Below are 24,032 nucleotides of genomic sequence, written 5' to 3' on the forward strand. Positions count from 1 at the left end.
AGATGGCTCTAAGTTTTCTATTGGAGCTGTTCTATGCTAGCCTAGTGAGTATAACCTAGATTACCTCGTGAGTTTTGCCAGTAGGCAGCTCACTGAAACGGAGATGAACTATTTCACTACAGAAAGGGAAGGGTTAGCCATGGTGTTTGCTGTAAAGAAATTTAGGCATTATCTGTTGGTGACCCCCATCGTCTTTTTCGTTGACCACCATCAAGCCTTACTTTATCTCGTGAACAAGTCGTGTGCTACAGGTTGCATAGCTAGATGGTTACTTCTCTTGTTGGAATTCGATTTCTCTATGGTTGTACGTAAGGGAAAGTAGCACTACATGGTTGATCACATGTCTTGCATACCCACAGGAGAAGCTGCTAGACAAGGCATACCTGACGACCTACTAGATGCTCATCTCTTTGGCCTGTATAGAAAAAGAGACTTGTTTAGAGCCGATCTGACGCCATATTGGACCAATGATGTAGTTCAAGTGCTAGAGAACGGTCTACTTGAGAGACCTATTGAGAAAGCCAGGCTAAGGAGACTTCTTAAAGTTCCAGCCATACCAACTGATCGTTGGCCAACTCTATAGGCTAGGACAAGACAATTTCTTGCATAGATGTGTGTGTGAGCACAAGATGCACGATGTATTGAGACAAGCACATGGTGGAATAGCTAGAGGACACTTTAGTGGGGATACAACAGCCGGTAAGGTACTACAATCCCAACTATGGTGGTCCACCCTATTCCGTGATACTGCTAAATTTCTAAAACATTGTGATGAATGCCAGAGGACTAAGGTGTCTGTGTGCAAGGATAAGATGGAGTTGACCCTCGTAATAGCATGACAACCCTTTGAAAAATGGGGCATTGACTTCATTGGACCCATCAGTCCTGCGGCACAGTACTCTCAGGCATGCTACATCATCGTGGCAATTGATTACCTAACGAAGTGGGCAGAGGCAAGAGCCACTAGGAAAAAGAACCACTGCGAAGTTCTTGTGGGAGCAGGTCCTTTCACGTTTTGGTTGTCCAATTGAACTAGTAAGTGATCAGGGCATGCACTTCATTAATGAAGTGATATCCCACCAACTCTCGACCTTCCTAATCATTCATAAAAGATCCTCGCCCTACTATCCTCAAGCAAATGGCCAAGCAGAATCCACGAATTAAATCCTAGTCAACGTGCTTACGAAGGTGGTATCCACATCACGAAGTGACTGGGATAACAAATTAACGGCAGCCTTGTGGACCTATTGTACAGCTTATAAGACGGCTGTAGGATAGACGCCCACTTATGGAATGGAGGCCATTCTACCCTTAGAGTTCTTTGTCCCTAGCTTAAGGATAGTAGCCTAGGAGCATTGGGAGGAAAGAGAGGCTTGGACCAATCGCTTAATGGAGTTAGAGCATCTCACAGAGACTCGACTCTTAGCCACCCACGCTTTGATTTGTGAGAAGGCATGAAGAAAGATGTGGTTTGACAAGCATGTCAAACAGTGCAACTTTGATCAGGGGGACCTTGTTCTACTATACTCTGTGAAGGGTCACAAACAAAAAAGAAAATTTCGAGGACTAGGACCTTTGCGAACGTACAATTAGTAGAACATGCAATGTTGAATTGGAGATGCTCGAAGGTGAAGAAATAGGATTTTTCAATGGCAATCCCATGAAAAAGTACTATCCTCCTTTCCATCTGTTTCATGAGCCACCTATACTTGAAGCCCCTGTCAACGTCTGCATGGCCACTATTACTGAACTGACAGATCAAGATGAAGAAGCAATGGCACCTGCCTACCTACGAATCACGATCACTGCAGAAGGGACGTATTCTTTTGATGCCTTGATCGACGAAGGTGCCGACTATAATATCTTGATGCGTGACCATTGGACACGCATTGGTCAACCTAAATTACAGCCCACAAATGCTAAACTCAACCCATTTGGGGGCAACACTTACTCACTCTTAGGAAAATGCAAAGTGGCTGTCTCTATCGAGTCTGAAAGTATACCAATCTTCTTTTATGTGTTGCCAAACACTAAAGGGGCCTGTAATAAGTCACTACTAGGTCGCACTTTTAAAAAGCAAAATAACTGCAATGTGAACTATAACCTAGAGTACATCCATCTTGCTATAGGCAATGTGCGCGTAGTGACTACTTTTAGAAAGGGTTATATTGATCCTTCTACAATTGCAAAGCCTTTGATAGAGACCCCTACGACCACGCCTATGACCAAGCCTAGGGAGAAGGGCTGTGATATCTCACCCCATGCTCAAACTGCTAGGACCAAGCCCAGCAAGGCCATTCACAAGGCCAAGGAGTCCTCGCTCATATGGGTGACAAAATGACAAGGACCACCTCCTTGTAAACCACAGAAATGTGCTTCTAAATGCAAAAACTATCAGTCACCACAGCCTAAGAGGCAGCTCAGACGCTATCGGCGTAGGCACACGACCATGCCGCGATGGATCCCCAAAGATCTCTTGCGAGCACAAGGATACTATGAGGGCAACCCTTGGATATGGGTGCCTAAGATTCGACATTCAAGGGGCTCAACTCTAAACAACCTCACTCCAACTAGAGAGGCTTGCACATATGGAGCCTAGGATGCAAAGTAAGCTGGACCAGCACCAGTTGTGATTAATGAAGCCCAACACATTTATCATCCAAAGCTAGATGCCACAAAATCATCCAAGTCAGAGGAGTTGAGCACCCCCATGCCGGCTCAGATAGAATGCAGCACACCTCCTATGCCATTGGAGCCCCTTGCAGCATCTCAAAGTGCTTCTGAGTGCAAAGTCTCATCTGTGATGCCATCAATGGAGCCACCACTGTCCAGCCCAATTGCACCATCACCACCAGCAGGCCTTAGGCCTTCGTATATGAAAGATGATCTTTCCTTTCAGTAGCCAAGGATCTTGCTGAGACCTCGAGAGATGATGTAGTGATATGCATCAAGGTGTTAGATAACACCTTCACCACATTCGCTAGGAGCTATGAGAGGCTTGAGCTAGGACTTCTCAATGAACCCCTTGCTTCTGATGTTCGTGCATTGCCATGCACTTGGGAAGACTACAAATTTATGACCGTCAAATTCTCCAAAATTTTCACCGAATTAATCGCTAATGGAGAAATCTCAAAGGAGCAAGCCATTCTGAGAAGACTAATTACCTCGTACTGTAAAAGCCTGTTCGCTCTGCACTTGAACAAGAACTCGAGGAGCTCATATAGCTTGCCAGCTCTGATTCTTCGTTCTTACAACTGTGGTATGCCTTGTGACTCCAATGGGAGAAAAAAGGCTGCTGCATCATGACCAATGCCGAGCAAAGAAGGACAATCAAAACAATTGAACACGACTCTAATTTTGTGGCACCTCTTTTGTTTAGGGTTTTGGCCATTACATGCAACATACACTTAGATGACCATGTGTTAGCCCACCCTTGTATTGACCAATTCCTTACGGAAGAGGAATTGCATGTTGCTAGCCGCCTCAACTCCGGGGACATCTTTCATGATGTCTTGACCTATATCACCCAAGTTTCCATACGACCATGTGAACTTGATCGTCATGCCCAGCTTGAATATAACCCTAACCTCTATACTTGGTTGTTGGCCAAGTAACTCGCCCCACAAAGTCCATGTGAGTCCTCCTTCTTCCCTTGCTAATCCTAGGAAGGATTCCTTTAAAACTTAAGGGGGGGAGCAAAGTGAGAGCCAAGTGATGTAGCAAGGTGTAGTGATGGGATGAAAAGAATGCAAGGGGAAATAGATGTTTCTTTTGAATTATTTCCAAGTTTTATACCTCTAAAGTAGCACGACAAATTGTCACACGTATTCTTTCTTGGGTTTTTGTTAGTGATGAGTCAATTCATAACGCTAATATTGGCATGGTGTAATGACAGGAACCTACCATGGCAGGACAAGAAAAGGGGGGTAAACTTCCATTCACTGAAGAGGAGATGACAAAGTATGGGATTAGTGTTGAGACATGTGGATTTAGCTAGTTCACGTTCAAACATACCCTGAATTTAGATGATGCCATCCTGGAAGAACCGGCAGTGAAGGAATTGGTGGATAAATGCAATCTCCGAAAGTATGTGGAAAAGGTCGGATAGGTTGTAGATTACAGCATGTGTGCTGACTTTTTAAAGAGCTTTGATGAAGGTAGGAGCTATGGCACGGTCACAGTAAGGACTGGTGACCAGGAAAGAAGGGTGCAAGTGCCCCTTAATGCAGCTATCATCGAGAAAGCCTTAGGGCTTGTGTCCAAGAAGGAGAGACGCCCAAGAAGAGATGTATATACCATGATGGGAGTCAAAAAAGATGACGTGCACAAAGTGGATGGAATCAGTTTGGTTGATATTCCAGAACCCCAACAAAGACGCAAGCTAAAATGGTCCACGCCCTTTTCTCAAGACAGAGATACAATGCTTTAATGAATAGAATCAGGGTGCCATCACTAGAGAGCATCGTTGCAGGAGTTCCGAGAGGAGGTGGATTGGAACAGTTTTGTGTAGAAAACTATCAAGAGTTCAGCCGCGCTCCTGGCTCTAGCCGCAGCACCAGCTGGTGGGGAGTCTCCTACTTCTATTGCACCATCCGCAAGGAAAAAGCGTGCCTCGAAAGCCTCTAGAATCAGATATGGCGGTGTCCTGACGGCAATTATCCATGAGCCTATCAAGGATGCTGGTGTAGATGAAGAGCAAGCTATGCATCAAAGCTCTCCTCACTGCGAGGAAGAAGGCTCGAGTGAAAGGACAATAAGCGACAAAGGAGAGCCAGAGGTATCACCTATTAAAGCGGCTAAACCACGGGAGCAAAAGAAGAGTGACAAGAGCCAGAAGGAGAAGAAAGAAAGACTGAGCAAAGAAGAGCGAGCCGAGATGGAGAGGGCTCAAAGAGAGTCAAGAAGGGTGGAGGAGGAACGGAGAAAAAAAGAAGAGGAAGAACTTGAAAAAATTAGAGAAGAATCAAAGAGAGCAGAAGAAGAGAGGCAAAAAAGGGCAGAGGAGGAAGCCACAGAACTAAGAATGAAAGAATTTGCTGAGTTGGCAGAGGCCAGTCATAGATTTGTCGAAGAAAACCATGGGGGAGGAGAGATCGATCCTTTGATTCCCCGCCATGAAGCTGAAGTAAGTGACCGTGTGGAAACGGCCCCAGTAGTTGTAGGCAAGGGCAAGTCCCTTTGCTGCACCCCCTGCCTTCCTCCTTTTTGCCAGTTTCAATCGACACCACAACTACAACCACCCTGCAACCCACGCCCTCTCTAGACACGGCCCAATTGATGAACATGATGCAACTACTTGTTAGTAAAGTGGCTAAAATTGTATCAGAAGCTGAGCAAAAAGGCTCGTTGCAAAATGACAGAAGCTAGAGGCATCAACCACTACAGCCCCTACTCCCATGCCATCTGGTGCGAACTATGACACTTATGTGGATGAGCTTCTAGCACAATTGGACAAGGAAAAAGAAGAAAAGAAAATAGCCCTGGTGAAGTTAGAGAAAGAAAAGGAAACTTCGGCTGGAAGTTTCAAAGCAAGGAGCCGACCATAGAAGGGAAGTGAAAAATCTACAAGATCAACTGGAAGCAAAGACCAAGGAAGCCCAGGACAATGAGAGCCGCCTAAGACAAAGGCTGGAAATTGAAGAGCAAAATCTGGTGGCAGAATAACAAAGCTTGAAGTTACTAGTACAGAAGTATGTTGACTAGCAACAGAGAACTGCCGAACTGGAAAGGTACAGAAAGATAGAAGCTCAGGAGGGCGAGCCAAGTGAGCAACAAGAAGATGCCATAGCTTTCTGGCTATGGTATGAACTTGAAGAACAAGACAAATTGGAGAGGGAAATAGAGTTCCTAGAGAAGGAAAGGCTGGGAGTTCTTGCAACAAAAACACAAAGGCTGTAGAATGAGGCACAATGACTATAAGATGCAATGGAGATTACCAACGGAGACATAGAGGCCCTCATGGCCATGGCCTTCACCCAAAGAAGATTACACTTCGCAGAGATTCAAAGTCACGAGCAGATTCTGCAAGAAAAGTCAGGGTTGTTTGCTGAGGTAGAAAAAAGATTTAGCATTGCAAATTAGGCAAAAGAAATTGCTGAAGGACAGCTGGCTCGAAAATCTAGGGAAAGGAACCAACTTCGATTCTTAACGAATGAGTAGTAGCACGTTGTGACGACCTTGGCAAGTGAGCTGGAGGAGGGAAGAAAGAAGATAAACGAGAGAGCCAGTGAGTGGGAAAGAAACAATTTTGAAAGAGTTAGGGATTTAACAGAACACTTGGCGGTGGCTTAGTGCAAGAGAGTGCTTGCGGAGTCCAAGGCAGAAGCTGCTGATGTATGTGCCAACACACAAAGGCAAGCCTTTCTCAGCACAATACTATACGTCACCCAGGCGGAGGGCAATGATTCAGTGGAGGAGGTAAGAAGGAAGCTAGAACTGACCACCTGAGCACTAAAGTATGGCCTTCAAGAAGGGAGCTTCCAACAGGCATAGGAATCACAAAAGAGCAGCAATTTCACTACCTACGCCGTGCTGGCCTCTCCACTGTTGAGCTTAAGGAACTTGGGTTTGAAGAGCATGAGCAACCACCACCATCACCACAAGCGGTTCCATCAGTTGTCGAGTAGAATGTTAAAGAGGGTCTGGAATTTGAGCAAGATGCTGAAGAAGAGCAATAAAGAATGCCCAGTCTGCCTCTACCAGACCTCCCATCTAAAGAGCCCAAAGATGCTCATATGCCCGAGCGCATTGTGGCAGCCAGAAGAAGAAGAAAAGAACTAGCAAAGGAAACCCAACGCAGAGCATGATCACTACCAAGACAATTCCTTGAAGAGCCTGTGCCACTACGGGGGATCCCCATCCTATCGATTGGCCTCATGAATCGATCATGTGGCGTCAACGGGAGTTCCAGACGAGGCCGTTTGAACTTTCATTTGCTTATCCACGCTCTCTGGACCGTGCTTTGCCTCTAGATATTCTAGCCGAGATCAAGGATCTGGCTAATGATCTTGCAAACAGGTGGATAGAGGAGAGAAGCCTCATAATAACCAGATGGAGGCAAGAGCATGAAGAATACTGGCAAGACAAGGTAAACAGGGTTCCCAAAATTGTCCAAGTCTATGAGGCACAACCGAACTAGAGGAGGAGGATTTGGGATACCAATTTTGATGCCTGGACCACCTTCTGTAGCTCGCTTCTCCCTGAAGAATGCAACAACCCCATCTACATGCCCTACCCCCATAGGCATGGAGTTGACTATGATCGAAATACTCATGGGGATTTTGACTTTTCTAAGATATATAATGTTAATGGCAAGAGCCCCGAGGAATGCCTAGTTTTTAGGTTAGAGGATCTCCTTCCATCTATCAACTGCTTCCTCGCAGATTTTTCTTCTTGCCCAGATCCAACCTTCTTAACTGCTTGTAATTATCTTAGGCTTATCAAGTTCCTACTAATGCAGAGACCCACAGCAGAGGAAGTCCACCTCCCTCCACTCTTTTTTGACATCAACCTAGGGATAGATAGTAGAGCCATGACTAGAATAATGATGAGGGCAACCTTGCTTCCCTCCTTTTGCCTAGAAATCTTAGAGGATATGAGTGATACCCGCTTCACGAGGTGCAATTATCCTTTCTTGTCATCCATACCTGTGAAGGCCCGGGCTGGTATTAAAGAATATCTACAAAGTCGTGCATTCCTATCCCAATGCTTCCAACCACCTCGTAATCCATTTGAAGGTGATAGGCATTAGCTAGGACATCTTCCTTGTATGCAATTCTTTAAAACAAAAAGAGAGAAAAGAAAAAAGCGCGAGGGCTCACTTCACTCACTACACCTAGGGTTTACACCTAGCCCCTCTCCCACTTCACACTTAGGGCACATCAAGGGAAGGACTTCCAGACCTGTCACCTAAGTTTTGCACTGCACCTCCAACAACACACGAACTGGGTCCTCAAGTGTGGGACATTACCAAGGGCTTACCCAAGGTTAGACCCATCTCCCAGTTCCACTACACATGCACTCACACCACACCGTGAGACAGACACACCCCTTAGGGAGTTCACAACTTTCTCTTGCAAGCAGAAGGAAAACTCAGTGAATGGCTACCCAGCTAAAGAAGATCATCCACAACATCCGCTAATGACCATGAATTTTTCCTTGAGTTAGATAGGACAACACTATAGTAGCTTCAGGAGATTTTGCATACTCGGATGGTTGGATGGACGAACATGCTTGATGTAGCCAACCATCTGTCAAGATTGTGGGAGAGAAGGAAGGAGTCTCACTTGAAGCTTTCTTGCTTGCAGAATGGGGGAATACACACAAGGGTGGAGGCTGAAAATAGTTTTCCTCTTCTTAGTTGTGTAAGCCAAAAGAACTCTAGTACAAAGAAATAGAAGAACCCTATATATGGGTCTCAAACCAAACTCAACTAACTAAGGTGGCATACTAACTGAGCCACGAACTAGAGTAGATAAGAATAGCTATCATGTAGCTATTATTCATGGGCGGTGTACCAACCGCGTCTGCAACTGACACGTTGGTGACTTAAATACACAATGGTCACCCTGGCGTATCACGAGTGGAGCTCGATATCTCAACACTCCCCCTCGAGCTCAATCCCAATTCCTGCACACCAAGCAGGTCTCTGAACTTGCGCAACTTCTCTGATCCCAATGCCTTCGTGAATATGTCAACTACCTGATCCTCTGTGCTGACATAAACTAGATCAATAAGACCTAGTAAAACCCTCTCTCGCACATAGTGATAATGCACCTCAATGTGCTTTGTTCTAGCATGATAGACTGGGTTATTTGCCAAGTGTATACTACTCATGTTGTCACAATAAATGACAACTGGCCCATCTGTAGACTGATGCATATCATAAAGTAGCTTATGCAACCAAGCTACCTCACATATAGCCATTGCTGCACCCCTGTACTCAACCTCTGTGCTCGACAAGGCAACTGTAGGCTGTTTCTTGCTGCTCCAAGTGACTGCAGCACTCCCAAAAGAGAACACATATCCACTGGTAGATTGTCTATCAAAAATACTACCAGCCCAATCAGCATCAGTGTATCCATGCAACTGTATCTGAACCCCAGTCTCATAAAATAGTCCATAGTGCAATGTGGACTTCACATACCTGAGTATGCGTCTAGCTGCATCCAAATGTGGTTTCCTTGGAGCCTGCATAAACTGACTTACCAATCCAACAGCATAGCTCAAATTTGGCTTGGTAATAGTCATATAAATCAAACTTCCTACTATGCGTCTGTACATAATAGGGTCTTTTAGAAGCCCACCTGCATCTGTGCTCAGCTTCATATTCTGCTCCAAAGGAACTGAAATAGGCTTACAGCCTATCATCCCATATTTGGACAGCATGTCCAATCCACACTGCCTCTGCAAGAGCTGTATCTCACTTGGTGATCTAATCACCTCAATGCCCAAGAAATAATGCAGCTCTCCCAAATCCTTCATCTCAAACTTCTGCTTCAATAGCATTTTCACATGAAGGATATCTTCATCACTGTCACCTGTCATAATCAAATCATCAACATAAATGACAAGTAGCATAATATATTTCTCTGTTTTTCTCACATAAAGTGAGAAATTTGCCTTGGAAATCTGAAAGCCAATAGTGACAAGATATTGTCCTATCTTGTCAGACCATGCTCTAGGTGCTTGCTTCAAGCCATACAAGGCTTTCTTCAACCTGCAAACAAACTCAGGATGAACAGCATGCACATAACCTGGTGGCTGCTCCATATAGACCTCTTCTTGCAAACCACCATGCAAGAAGGCATTCTTTACATCCATTTGATGTAAAGACCATCCCTTTGATGCAGCCATAGCAATGACTGCTCTTACGGTTGCCATCCTTGCAACCGGACTGAATGTTTCTTCATAGTCAATGCCATATGTTTGTGCATACCCCTTGACTACTAATCTTGCCTTGTATTTGTTCACAGAACCATCTGCATTGTGCTTCACCTTATAAACCCACTTACATCCAATTGCATTTTTACCTTTAGGCAAAGGTGCCAATTTCCATGTAGCATTTGCTTCTAAGGCGTCCATTTCTTCATCCATGGCTTTCTCCCATTTTTCTTTTCCCATGACTTGCTCAAAAGAAGTGGGTTCTGGTTCCTGTATCACTTTGACCATATATGCATAGTGAATGGCTGTAAATCCATCATATTTCAGCCTATCCACAGGATACCTAGCTCTCGTAGACCTGCGCAAAGTAGGTTCACTCCCACGTGCTCTCAAAACATCCCTGGTCTTCCTTACTCTAGGTGTAACAATAGAAGGGATACCCAACTCATCATCAATGCTCTGTTCTGAGCCACTGGATTCACCATCCACATAAGAGTGACCTGCATTCACATCAAACATGGGCTGATCAACCTTCTCTTTTCCTTTTCGTGATACTTGCATACCACTATCTGCATTGCTTTGAGAAGATTCTCCTGATCTCAATCTGCCTGTCCATGGTGAAGAATGTGAACCATTGCTAGAGGACGCTCCAGGTCCACTAATATTTTGTGACTGCTGCTGTGAATTCTGTGCAGCATTACCATTTTGTGCATCTACATCATCAATCACATTTACTGGTTTATACCAACTACTCATCTCATCAAAAACAACATCTCTGCTCACTGTAAACTTACGAGTAGAAGGGTTATAGCATCTATACCCTTTTTGCTGCAGAGAGTAACCAATAAAGATGCACTTCTCAGCTTTTGGATCCAACTTGGATCTCAACTCATCTGGCACATATACATAGGCAATGCAACCAAAAATTTTCAAATGAGAAATATCTGGTTTCCTACCAGTATACCTCTCCTTTGGAGTCATTCCATGTATTGCTGCAGTGGGAGTCCTATTCATTATGTAGACTGCTGTAGCAACTGCTTCAGCCCAATAAAAATCTGGCAAGTCTTTTTCATTGAGCATGGCATGAGATACCTCTCCAATATGCCTGTTTTTCCTTTCTGCAATTCCATTTTGTTGTGGGGTATGACTGCATGAATATTGCTGCTTTATGCCATGCTCCTGGAGGAACCTTGCAAACTCATTTGAGAGGTACTCTCCTCCTCCATCTGACCTTAGGCATTTTATCTGCAGGCCTGTTTCTTTTTCAACCATCGCTTTAAGAGTTTTGAAATGCCCAAAAACTTCACTTTTCTTTTTCATAAAATACACCCAAACTTTTTTGCTATAGTCATCAATAAAAGTGACAAAATAATGATAGCCTCCAACAGATGCAGCTTTAGTTGTCCACACATCAGAGTGGATTAATTCCAATGGCTTCTTACTCTCTTGAACATGTCTAGGAAATGGTTTCCTTGCCTGTTTTCCAAACTGATAGGCTTCACATACCTTATGCATTTCTGCAACCTTGAATTTTGGCAAACCTGCAACAATATTTTGGGCCTGCATTGATTTAAGTCGCTGTACATTAACATGACCAATGTGTTTATGCTAGATATCAATATCTGCAACTACACCGGTCCCATGTGCAAACATTGCTGCACTCAATTCAGACATGTCTGCATCCAATGTAAACATTCTGCCCTTCTTCTTTCCTTTTGCTATCAAGCGACCTTTATTTTTCATATCCTCAACAAAGCATCCATGAGGATTAAATCTGACCTGCAAGCCCTGCTCAACCATTTGACCAACAGAAACCGGATTCTTGGTGATATTCGGGACATAAAATACATCGGACAGGTATTTCTTTTTCCCATCCTGCATAGACAAATGAATTTTTCCAATCTGCACAATAGGATGTGCAGTATCATCACCAGTCTCCAAAATCGTGGTTTTTCCATTTTCCTTGCATCCTCCATCCATTCTGCATGACCTGTCATGTGGTTTGATGCACCTGAGTCAACATACCATACATCATTGCTTTCTCTGCACTTGTCACAGAATTGTTCATGTGCTGCACCATAAACAAATGCTCATTTCTGTCATCATCCTGTCTACTAGAAGATGCATAATTCCCTTGTTGTAGTTTTCCATTCATCATGTCATTCTGCTTTTTATAGCAGTCTTTAGCCATATGACCCATTTTACCATAGTAGTAGCATTCAACATTACTCTTTGTATTTTGGCCTCTTTCCCATCCACCACGACCTCTTTGGCTCCCCCTGCCTCTAGAGTTACCACGTCCTCCTCCATAGGACTGGTTTTCTTGAGTTTGTTGCATATTCTGATTTCTGCCACGGCCTCCAAATCGGCCTCCTCTACCTCTGCCTCTACCTCTTCCAGCATTTGAGTAGAAGACAGCTTCTTTTGAAGTTCCTCCCGAAGAAGATGCACCACCATTTCTCTGTTCCTCAGAAATTAGAAGAGCAATCAACTCCTCAAAATCAGGAAATCTTTCACGAACTGAAATGGATGTCCGAAACTGTGCATAATCCTTTCCTAGACCATTCAAGGTCACAGAAACTAAATCATCATCTTCCACTGGCGACCCAATGAAAGCAAGTGCATCTGCAATCTTCTTCACCTTCATGTGGTAGTCATTGATGCTCATACTTTCTCTTTGCACATTATGCAACTCTTGCTTGAGCTGCATTTTCCTGGCTTGCGTATTTGTGCTATACATTTTTGACAAAGTGTCCCATGCCTCCTTTAGCGTACTTGCATCCTGAATATGCACAATCATAGAGTCTGAAATGCTGATAGACAGCCAGTACATAACTTTCCTGGCTCTCTCATACCATGCTTTAAATGCCTGCATTTGCTGTTGATTGGGAACATCAGGAAGAACCGGTTCTTCTTCATTTCCTGTAACAAATTTCCAATATCCTTTTCCCATAAGGAAATTTGTCATTCTAAACTTCCATGCTTGGAAGTTGTTCTTGTTAAGCTTTTCAGTGACAATCTGTGAGAGAGAATCAGATGCCATTACAGAACACTACAAAAAATTCTGTCACTGCAAAGGATACAGCTTCAGCCTCACAAAAGCAAATCTAGAAAACTGGCGAAAGTGGTATTTGACCACACAGTCACTTCCTAGTGACAATTTTGCATCAACAGGAAACAGGGATGATTTTGTAACTCCCAATGTCTCTGCGCACAAGCATACGATGCAATTTCTACAGTAACTTTTCACTGACCTGTAGAATAGTGGCTGCACTGCATAAAACTGGGCCTTTTCTTGAGTGCGTGCAGAAAACTTCCGTCTCCAAAACAAGCCCCGAAATGACCTCAAATAAAAAAAACAAGGTCGCTAAGGGCTAAATCCCTATCTCGCAGCATATACTGCCCTCTTGCTTCACCGCAAAGGGCGTCTCAACCTGAGACAATGCACTCCTACACTTTCCGGCTGTGCTACCTGCAGAGATCTGCTCCCAAAACAGAAAATGAAAGCAACACTGCTCCTCTTACCAGAACACCGCGAGCTTGGCTTGCTTTCTTGAGCTCCTTACCACAAACAAGGCTCTGATACCATGTCAAGATTGTGGGAGAGAAGGAAGGAGTCTCACTTGAAGCTTTCTTGCTTGCAGAATGGGGGAATACACACAAGGGTGGAGGCTCAAAATAGTTTTCCTCTTCTTAGTTGTGTAAGCCAAAAGAACTCTAGTACAAAAAATAGAAGAACCCTATATATGGGTCTCAAACCAAACTCAACTAATTAAGGTGGCATACTAACTGAGCCACGAACTAGAGTAGATAAGGATAGCTATCATGTAGCTATTATTCATGGGCGGTGTACCAACCGCGTTTGCAATTGACACGTCGGTGACATAAATACACAATGGTCACCCTGGCGTATCACGAGTGGAGCTCGATATATCAACACCATCTGCCTATTGATGGCTAGCATGACTGAACCAAATCAAGCAGAAGAAAAACTCAATGATGGACCCACCATTGGCATAGATTTTGGAACCTCATATTCTCCAAATGTATGTTCAAACCCCTAGACCTGCGGATTGCTTATTGATTACGGATACACGGCTACATGGTTCTCAACCGTTGGTTGGCAATGAATAGGATTAGAGATGCCCATGCAAAACCTTTATCAGCTGTCATAGAATGGGAGCTACAACTGTGTAAGAAATGCCGAGCATCTTCATGAAGTTTAAAGCATGCCGAAATCTCTCTCGGTCATCATTAATCAAACTCCATCACCTCTCATTCACAACAGCACCTTTTCATTGTGGTCATCTACCCACTAGTTCCACTTAGCAACAACCCTAACTATCCCACTACTCCCCACCACAGTGCCATGGGACTGGCACTTAGCTAGGAGGGGGGTAATGTTTACCGCAGCACAGAGGAGTGGGAAAATGGAGCAGAGGAGTGGGAAAATGAAAATAGGAGATAACCAAAAGGGCACAGGACAAAGGAAGGAAAAGGCGCCGCGGATGGAAGTCAGACCCTAAAAATTTTGAATGAGGACCTCTCCACAAGGCCTCAATGTCGCCTCGAGAAAAGAAAAGAGTAAAAGTGCACCATTAATTGTGAAAGTGCTCCCGAATCCTTGCTCACTATTGTGCAAATTGTATGCACTAGTTGGGAATGGGATAAGTTAGAACTGTGGGAAATAGGAAAAGAGGGCCTAGGCCACGGGTGGCCATGTAAAAAAGGGGATAAGGGGATGACCGCCCAAAAGGGATTTAGGGTTTTGTATATAAAGTTGAAAAGTGAATGAGAAGCTTATTCTTGTGTGTAGCCAAAGCTTCTTCTTCTTCTTCTCTTGTTTCTTACCTTCTTGCTTGTGCTTGAGTGAGGGATTGAGGGAGTGTGTGAGAGTGAGGGATCATGGAGAAGAAGCTTCCCATCTTCTCTCTTCATCTTCTCTTCTTCTCTTCTCTTCTCTTTTCTTGCACGGCTATGGAGGATGGAGCTTGACAGAGAGAGCTTGAGGTTGCTTGAGTTTGCCGCAAGGATCGTGGAGCTACCGAAGTGCAAGAGAGAGGAGGGAACTCGATTGAGCATCAAGGTAAGGTCACTACAACCGTAAGGTAGGCATTGTGCATTGGCTATGTGAGAGGTAGCCATGGCTGCTTGGCTTGAAATGCTTGATCAATAAGAGGTCCATAGGTCTCGGGGTAGAGCTCCGTAGCTCCCCTTCAAAAGATGATACTGTCACCAAAGGAAAGTGGATGGGTGTGACCCCCGATGTGTTCTTCCAATGGTAGGGTGGTTTGAGTTAGTTGGAAGCTTTTCTAAATCGATGATAGAAATAGGAAAACATCAAATTGACCAATTACTTGCTAGGTAGAACCGACTTGCATTGTTTTAGGAGGCTGGAATGGGATTTTGCCTTATGGAGAGGAGGGTTGATGTATCGCACTCCCCTTCGTCTCACATTGTCTTTGAACCAAGTGCAATGGCAAGTTTACTTTAGTTTAAGTGATCCTGTGAGAAGTGGGAACTTGAATTACTAAGGCTAGTTGGCTGCCAGCAGACTTGATTGATTTTAGGAACTCAGAATTCAGGTCGATCCTAGTGGGTCCAGTCAGAATTCTTTCATTGAGATGTAAACTCAATAATTCAAAAGGAATGCTTCGAAATGAGATTGGCAGGCACCTTACAAGAGAAGAACAAGAGAGAGAAGACAAGAGGAGAGTAAGAGAGAAAAAAATTATTGCAAAGACAAGAGGAATACTCTGCTGCCTTTCTAAGTCAAATCCCACCTCTTCTACCTTCATTCCCTTGTAAGATCAAGACTCTACTTGATTTCTTCTCAAGTTCCTATTTTCACCATCTCTATCGATCAAATTGACATGACCCATAGCTCTATTATCGAAGTCTTCTCTACAATTTCTTGATCAAGAACTATGGGCTCGAAGAGAAAAATCACAAAGTCTGCAGAAGTAGGAGCTGCTAATAACGTTGTAGGTATGACCACTACAAATGGAATAATAAGTATAAGAACTACAAACAAATCTACGAATACCAACAACAACCAAACATTCATCGTGAATCACCAAGTGCCATATTTGACTATTATTTTAAATATTAAATATAAAATGAATCAATCATCATCTCATGAACTGGTAAAGGAAAATTGCATCCATGATAGTAATGAGAGTAGAATTTTACATGTGATATCATGCATAGAAAAATTACTGAAGAGAAATCTTTCGCCTTTATAATTACAAATTCAAAAGGATTTATTTAGATTACACAAGATTTGTTAAGGATAGGTCACATGGAAATTACTACACTACTTGAAAAGAATTTTGATTTTATTGCATCAAGTAGAAATTACAAAGAACTAAAGTCAAGGATTATGATTTTGCAATACAAAATATTTAAGTAGTTAAAATTTTGAATCCCATTTGTACTAAATTGATGAAACCTTCAATCGATATATACGAATGCTAATTCTTTGAGAAATTTTGAGATAGAGAGTTAGAGAGGGAGAGGATTAACTCAACCCCCTCGACTAGGTAATCTTCTCTCACGCTCTCCTATCCCGAGTTTATTCCTTTATCTCTTAAGCCCACTCACGTAAACGATGGCTCTGAAGCAATGAGGTGCACAGACTATGAGATCCATCACAACGGATCAAGGAACGGGTATTGCCAAAGATACAGGAGTGCCTGAGGTTTCTAGAGTTGCCACTACCAATGGAACATCGTTTGTGTAGAATACGATTTCAAGAAAAGGAAAATTTTCCAATGTCATCATGCCAAACCAGCTTATTCATGACTCAGAAATAGCCTATTATTTTCATATCACCACATAAAATAATAAGGTTTTTGTCAAAATTTTAACATAAAATGTTAGCTTTTACATTAAATGGTACAAGAACTACTTGTTAGATTGCATGCACATCATCCATATAAAAATTAAGTACATAAAATACTAACTTCCATATTTACACTTACACGAAATGATAGCTTTCATCTAGAAAGCGTATTAGTACATACATAAACTATTAATTGCTACCTATGATTTGTAGTTAGACTAGTTGAGATTATAATCCGTAGAATTATGATGGAAATAATTGTATGTGGATATTGTACGAAATAAGTAAAGGACTATATGCACACTTGAGATTAGTTAAATAAAATAACTAGATTTATCTATTGTCAAATGCGACAAGGTTAAGTATTGATTAACACTTGTGAAAGTCTATTTAAAAGCCCTTTAAACCATCTCATCACCGTATTTTTACTTAGTACCAACTAAAGGAAATTCATTATTTCTTAGGGCAGATCGATGTTAGTAAAATATTGGATGGAATCTAAAAATGTGAAGAATAACTTAGACTCTCCTAGTATATTGTATTACCTACAAACTCCCGAAAATTGAAATAGAAGAATATTGCATATTCTTCATTAATAGTTTGTGTAATGGTATCGCTTATGTTGGGTGAGTTAGCCCTGAACAAGAAATTCATGTCTTGCATAACAAAGTTGAAAGAAATGTGCTCAATACCCTCATTAGATTATAATGTTACCTTAGTTTAAGGCATTAGGAAAAAAATGAACTCACAAATGGGTCTTTTAGCCCCCCCCCCTCCTTAAAAAAAGGAAAATGGGAGAGAAGAATAGTAAAATAATCCTCTTCTCTCTCCACTTTTGCAATCTTGTTTTGCCTTTTTTATATTATCTACAAAGATATACTTAGATTCCTTCTCTCTCCTCATTCAAGAAGTATTTTTCAACCAAATTTTATATTAAAAAAGGAGTTAGTTATAGGAGTGTGATGCTTTGGTTTCAACGCAAAATGATTAGTAGATATGAGGTAATTGATTTTTTAATCAAGAACAAGGAAAATGAAATTTCAAAAGTTCCTTTTAAGATGTTTTGGGGATTTTTTATATTCTAGTTTTTGGTCAAAAAACAACCCAACTAGTCAAATTTCGTGTTTTTTGGAAATGTTTTTGGAGGTAAAATAGAAATGTCTAAAATATGAAAAGTCGACATCCCTACCCTTTCAGCTATTTTTCCCCATATTTATACGCTCTCATGGCTCTATTGTGACCTCTTCTCTGTGTTTATACAACCTTCATTAACATAGTGAATTACTTACACCCTCCTTTCCCTTGGCACCTTTGTGTGCCTCTCTGTGCATCTCCACTCTACCTCCTATGACAACCAAGTAGGCTCCCCATTTCTATTTATAGTAAAATGATTACAAGAAAGAAGGAGCTACATATTGAGGTAGCGATTGAATATGTCCCATTATTCAAAAGAACCTAGCGTACGAGTGTCAACTCTCAGATTTTGCAAAGTTATAGGCAAATGAGATTGAAACATGTGGACTTATGGGTTGATGGGAAAATCTACCCAATTGACCCCTTAAAGAATAGACCTCCAACTTTCTCAGGAATCACAAATTTATTGAAGTATGTGTGCGAGGGTGAAAATGGGTTGCTCGATTACAGTAGGCGGCTCAATGATCAGGCGTTCAAAGTATTTACAACTTGCCAAGCAACCATAAAAATTTATCATGATGTTATCGTTTGCACGTCAACTTCATATACAATAGCTCATAAGACAAGTGGTACAACTGAATGACACTATAATTCAGCAAAACAATCAAATTATTTCAATGCATTACATTATCCATGACATTGGTATCTCATATGAGAAGGCAAAGGCACAATTGGATGACATGAGAAAGCTCAATAGCAAGCTAAAACAAGAGTGCAAACAAAAGAAGAAGCCATTTAATGAGTTAATTGTGAATACCAGCTAGTGGAAGCGACACATCAAATCATATAAGGTAGCTCAGAATGAGAACCTAGGTGAGGGTGAGGTTGGATCATGTATTAGTAGATTGCTGAAGGCAAGTACATTGGAAAATACTTTGAGTAATGCTAAGTTTAAGTCTGTGAAGGAAAAGATGATTGAGTGCACATTAAAAGACATGTCAAACGAGTTCTTAGCTGTGGATGCACAATCCATTTGTGATAAGACCAGTATTAGCACATCGACTTACTCAAAGATATTCAAAGGTGTGAAGGCTGGGTTTGGTCGTGTACTGAAGAGAAATAGAATCGTTTTTCTTCCTAACCTTCAAAGTTAATAGAGACCCAATGACAACTTAATACAAAGGTTTTGTAGTTGATAGGAGATCCCATGCGTGTTCAATACACGAAAACACTAAAGGTTGGGACGAAAAATGCATATGAGGTGAATTTCACCAAACTCAACAATTACTATTTAGATTTGTACAAGGTGCAGTCAACAATGGTAATGTACAACAATATGTCTATTGAGAAATATAATGGTAAATTGCAATTTGTTATAAAATTAGATAAAAGTGAGGTCATTAAAAGAGTAATGCTTGAAAGAGTTAGTGTAACTCTAATGAATAGAGCTTTACAATTTGACAAGAACAACCCAAGGAACTTTAATGGTCAATTTGAGTGCCATGTGTAGTGGCTTGCTACATTTAAAGTTCCTAAGGAAACATTTGAGGTACTGCAGCTGTTCTTTATGCACATAAACATTCCAAGCATCATCGATCATCAGGAACATGGTGAGATGCTCTCGGTTGAAGGGTATGGTTAATACTTAGTTGAATGGCATCTTACAGGAGACTTGAAAACTTTAAAATGAATGTTCTCCAATGGTGCAAATACAAAGAATCCATGCCTATATTGCTTGATAGAGAGGGTGGAAGGAAAGGACAGAAAGAAGAACTGGCAAAGGGTGACAAGTGCTGCACCTACATGCAATAAAGAAATCCCACTTGGAAGTCCATCTTCAACATTCCATTGGATCGTATTCACATTTTTTCATTGCATGCTTTTGTCAAAATCATGGAGAAACTTGTATATGAATACATTTGCTTTGCTTACAGGATGCAACAGAAAAAGAAGCCATTGCAATATGTAGGAATGTGGAGCGAGTGTTATCAGAAATTGGGCTACACAAGCATCAAGTGACGATTGAAAAAGATGAGAAGAGTTTAGGAAAATCTGGTAACTTGCCAAAAAAGCATTGTTTTGGAGGAGCAAAGACTAGAAAGTTTCTCTCAGCACCCATCAATGAGGAAGGGAATGCCATGGTTCGTAGACCATAGGACTACGATGGGTGGAAAAAGGCTACATTTTGTAGTTCTTGATCGAAGTAATGGAGGAAAAACAAGGGTGGCCAAAGCTAAGGTTTGGATAAGTCTTAACAAATTGGCTCCCTTACTTTGCAAGATGGTGTTTAACAATGAAGATAAGTAAGAATTTATCGATGTTGTGCATAGCTTCTATGAAAACATGGTGGAAGCATGGGGCAAAAGTTCTATCACACATGGTGCGTACTAAGTTAATATTTTAAAATTGTATGAATTGTATAAACTATTGAGCATAGTTTTACTCATGTGTGATTTATGTCTTTGTAGCATATCCTTGAGGCACATGGGCTATACTTTGCAAAAAAGGGAAGCATCGAAGTCCGGTCCACACAAGGGATGGAAAGTTCACATTGGATAGCGTGTGATGCATACCAAAGAAAAACTGATCATGGTGGAGGGGTGAATGGTAGCAAACCAATGATCCAATTGCTATCTTGGTGGTATAGGATTATAGTAATGGATGAAGCTAAACTCTTGCAAAAGAGAGCAAATGAAAGTGCTAATGAATGGGTTGCAGATATGATGGAATCACATCGTATCACTAAAAGAGTGCGTTATGAAGCCTCAAGTGCCAAACAAAACCATGCCAAGTGGCTAGAAACAAGGCTTTGACACGACATCAAATGGGTTCGAAGAGAGCTAAGATAGTAAGATGAACAATGTGTTCAGTGTGAATGCAATTCATACTTTAAGAGAGAAAGAGAGAGTGTGCATCTATATGAATGAGTCTTACAGTTTAGGGTTATATAAAAGAGGGTTTCACTTTCTATCTTATTCATTGAGTTCTCACACCTCTTGTGCAGGAAAGATGGCTAGGTCTAAGGTAGTTGCAAATCATCTTTCTCTTAGAGCACCATATAGTTTTCAGCCCCTTGGAGCATCTACTAGCTCAGATGCACCCCCTTCTCAACCTAACCTAGCTTCCTCAAGCCACCCTCACAAGGGTTCTCCTCAACATTCCCATAAGAAATGCAAGTGGAAGCAGGTACAGTGGCCCTAAGAGAAATTAGGAGGTATCAACGCTCTTGTGATCTCATCATTACGAAGGCGAGCTTCTCGAGACTTGTTCATGAGATTATGCAAGTCCTCTATCGCATAGAAAGTCGGAGGTGGTTTTTGGCACAAGGCCAGGATAGACCTGATCGCTTCACAAAAGAATGTCTTCATGCTCTATAGTGTGCTATAGAGGCCTTTTTAGTTGACTTGATAATTGATACTTAGCATTGTGCTATACGTGTGAAGCGCATCATTGTAACTCCCAAGGACTTCCAACTTGTAATAAATCTTCAAGCAGTGAATGATACATTCGTTCCAATAGAATGAACACAATTTGTAATGTTATCTTTTCTAGCATAGTGTTCTCCTCATGCATTGGAAATATGATTATGTCCCAATTCAAAACTATTGCACGCGCCCTTAAAATATGAATTAAAATTTTACTCTTGTCATTTGCTCTCAACTTTGACTATGCATATTCGCTGTATTTTTAACTCTTACTTATAGTTTTTACTAGCATTATCAATTTCAATAGGAAAACCATGCAAAAATTTACCATTTCTTGTTGGAAACTTTACTCCTAATACCTCTATATAGTCTATGTCGTGCGAAGTTTCTAAGGACCAGTAGTCGTGATGTTGATTTCTTGATTATCAATCTATCCATAATTTTGGTGTGGGATAAATTTTAAAATACTAAACTTTATCGGAATGCGATGAAACTTCAGACCCACATTTGTTAGGTGGCCAAGAGCCCAAATTATTTCTTTTGGAAAAAAAATTGCATGTAGACCCCTGCTCCAAAGTCTGGCGTTTGGAGTGGTAGGAAAGTGGCTCCAGATGCTAGACTTCAGACTAGGTGTCTGTATGTATTTTTTTTCCAAAAAAATAATTTGGGCTCCTGGCGACCTAATGAGTGTGCGTGTGAAGTTTTGTTGCATTCTGATAAAAGGTTATGGATTTACGATCACACGATGGACATTGCGTATAAAGCTGCATTAACCCGATTTTGGGGTTTAAATGGGTTAAAAGTTCATTCTTCTTCTTATTTTCACATCTTGCTTTCTTTGCTTCCTCCATTCTCACACTCCCAACCTTTATCTCTTCTTCATCTTGCCCTCCTCGAGCTTGCATGGCACGCACCAAGCAAGCATATTGCCATTTCGACCATGGGAAGACCCCACAACAAGGGTCACCACATGGAGCACAAGGTGGAGCCTCCTCTGGTGTAGCAGTAGGTGCTCCCCATAGAGCACAATGACCACCACAGAAGAAGAGGAGATGGAAATTGGGCATTGTCGCCCTTCGGGAGATAAGGAGAATCCAACGCGGATACGAGCTTCTCATCCCCAAAAGATATTTTCATAAGGTTGTTTAGCAAGTCATGCAAGACTTGGAGGTGAAAGGGATGGGAAGATTTTGGGCGCAAGTACGAGATGGCCCACTAGTAGGAAGGTGGACTGCTGCAACTATGGAGGCCCTGCAAACAACTGCAGAGGGGTTTCTCATCGACTTGTTTGATGATACACTGCTAGTGGCCATCCATGCAAAGCGCGTCACAATCACAGATAAAGACATGAACTTTATCGTTTGGCTTCGACACAGCAAGGGGACTCCTCCATAGGTTATGAGATTAATGATGCAAGGTTTTCTAATGAGTGTTATAGTACCATAGCATCTTGGAAGACCAAAAAATTTTGTATACTCAGCCACATTGGAATATTTATATATACATAATATCTCATGTGATGTACTGAATTCAAATAATTGAGTAAAGTTGTTTTGTTTTGTTTCTTGAAACGCATGACTCTTAATTTTTGTTTAACGTACGCATGCATCGAATGTAGTAATACATACTGATATGAGTTACGTTATTGCTTATGCACAATCGCAAGTATAGTACTACGCATTGACATAATTAAATTGGATTATGTTAACATATGCGAATGTATCATTCACATACCACACATTATCGTCACACTTACACGAACCACACATTTATTCAATAAATATTATTTATAGGAACAAAGTGAAATAACTTATATTCATCAAGAAAAATACATGCAATGGTTGACAGTGATGGTAGATACAAAAAGCCTATAGCCAACAAGAACTCTCATTCATTCCTTGGCTTTTTCATCGTCGGTAGAGAGAAGGGGCCAACATCTGATGAAAATAGAAGCTCATTCTTTGCTTAAAAAAAGACACACTCCCCCTTCAGCTCTTTCTCTAGGAGAAGTGGATCTCACACTTTAGCAAGGTCACCTAATGTAGTAAGCACACACATTGCTCCACCATGCATTTGGTCAAACAAGTAAAGAAGCTTTGATCACTTGATTAGCACCACCTTCTCCAAGTTATATGTCACATGTATCACTCGAAAAGTTCCAAACTTGGTCAAAGCTTGAATTTTCATGATTTTTTCTTGCCCTCGTGGTAAACACTCCTTATGGAAGACCACCAAGTCTGCTACAACGTTGCCAATGTACTCCATTAGAGCTGAATCCTTCCATTGATCCACATGCCTCCTTGCCTTGATGCAAACTCATCTATATATAGTATGTCCTGAATGACAAAGTCAAATCAAAAAATATATTTAGCAACTAATCTAGAGTTATCAGAAAGCAATGAAACTTAACGATAGGGTGCATCGGGTCCCCCAGAGTCCACCAATGAAATCTTGGCAAAAAATGATGCATGTAGCCATCATGTCTAAAGTCTGGCATTTGGGGCCACTTCATCTCCTCATGTGTCAGCAAGGCACCTCTTTGGGCAGAGGGATCTACAAACTCTTTGGTAGAAAGCTGGGGCCTTGGTCCAAACAGATCATGCTGTAGTGCTTCAAATTCAACATCCAGTGCACAAGGTAATCTTCTTCAACCGAGGTAATATGCTCATGTGTTGCTATGATGGCACTCACTATATCTAAGCTTGTGCCATCATATCTTCCAATCTTGTAATATTTTCGCACGAAAT

Source organism: Lygodium microphyllum, chromosome 2 (assembly GCF_053477565.2).
Source record: "Lygodium microphyllum isolate KBCC chromosome 2, Lygodium_microphyllum_v1.1.10, whole genome shotgun sequence".
NCBI lineage: Eukaryota > Viridiplantae > Streptophyta > Polypodiopsida > Schizaeales > Lygodiaceae > Lygodium > Lygodium microphyllum.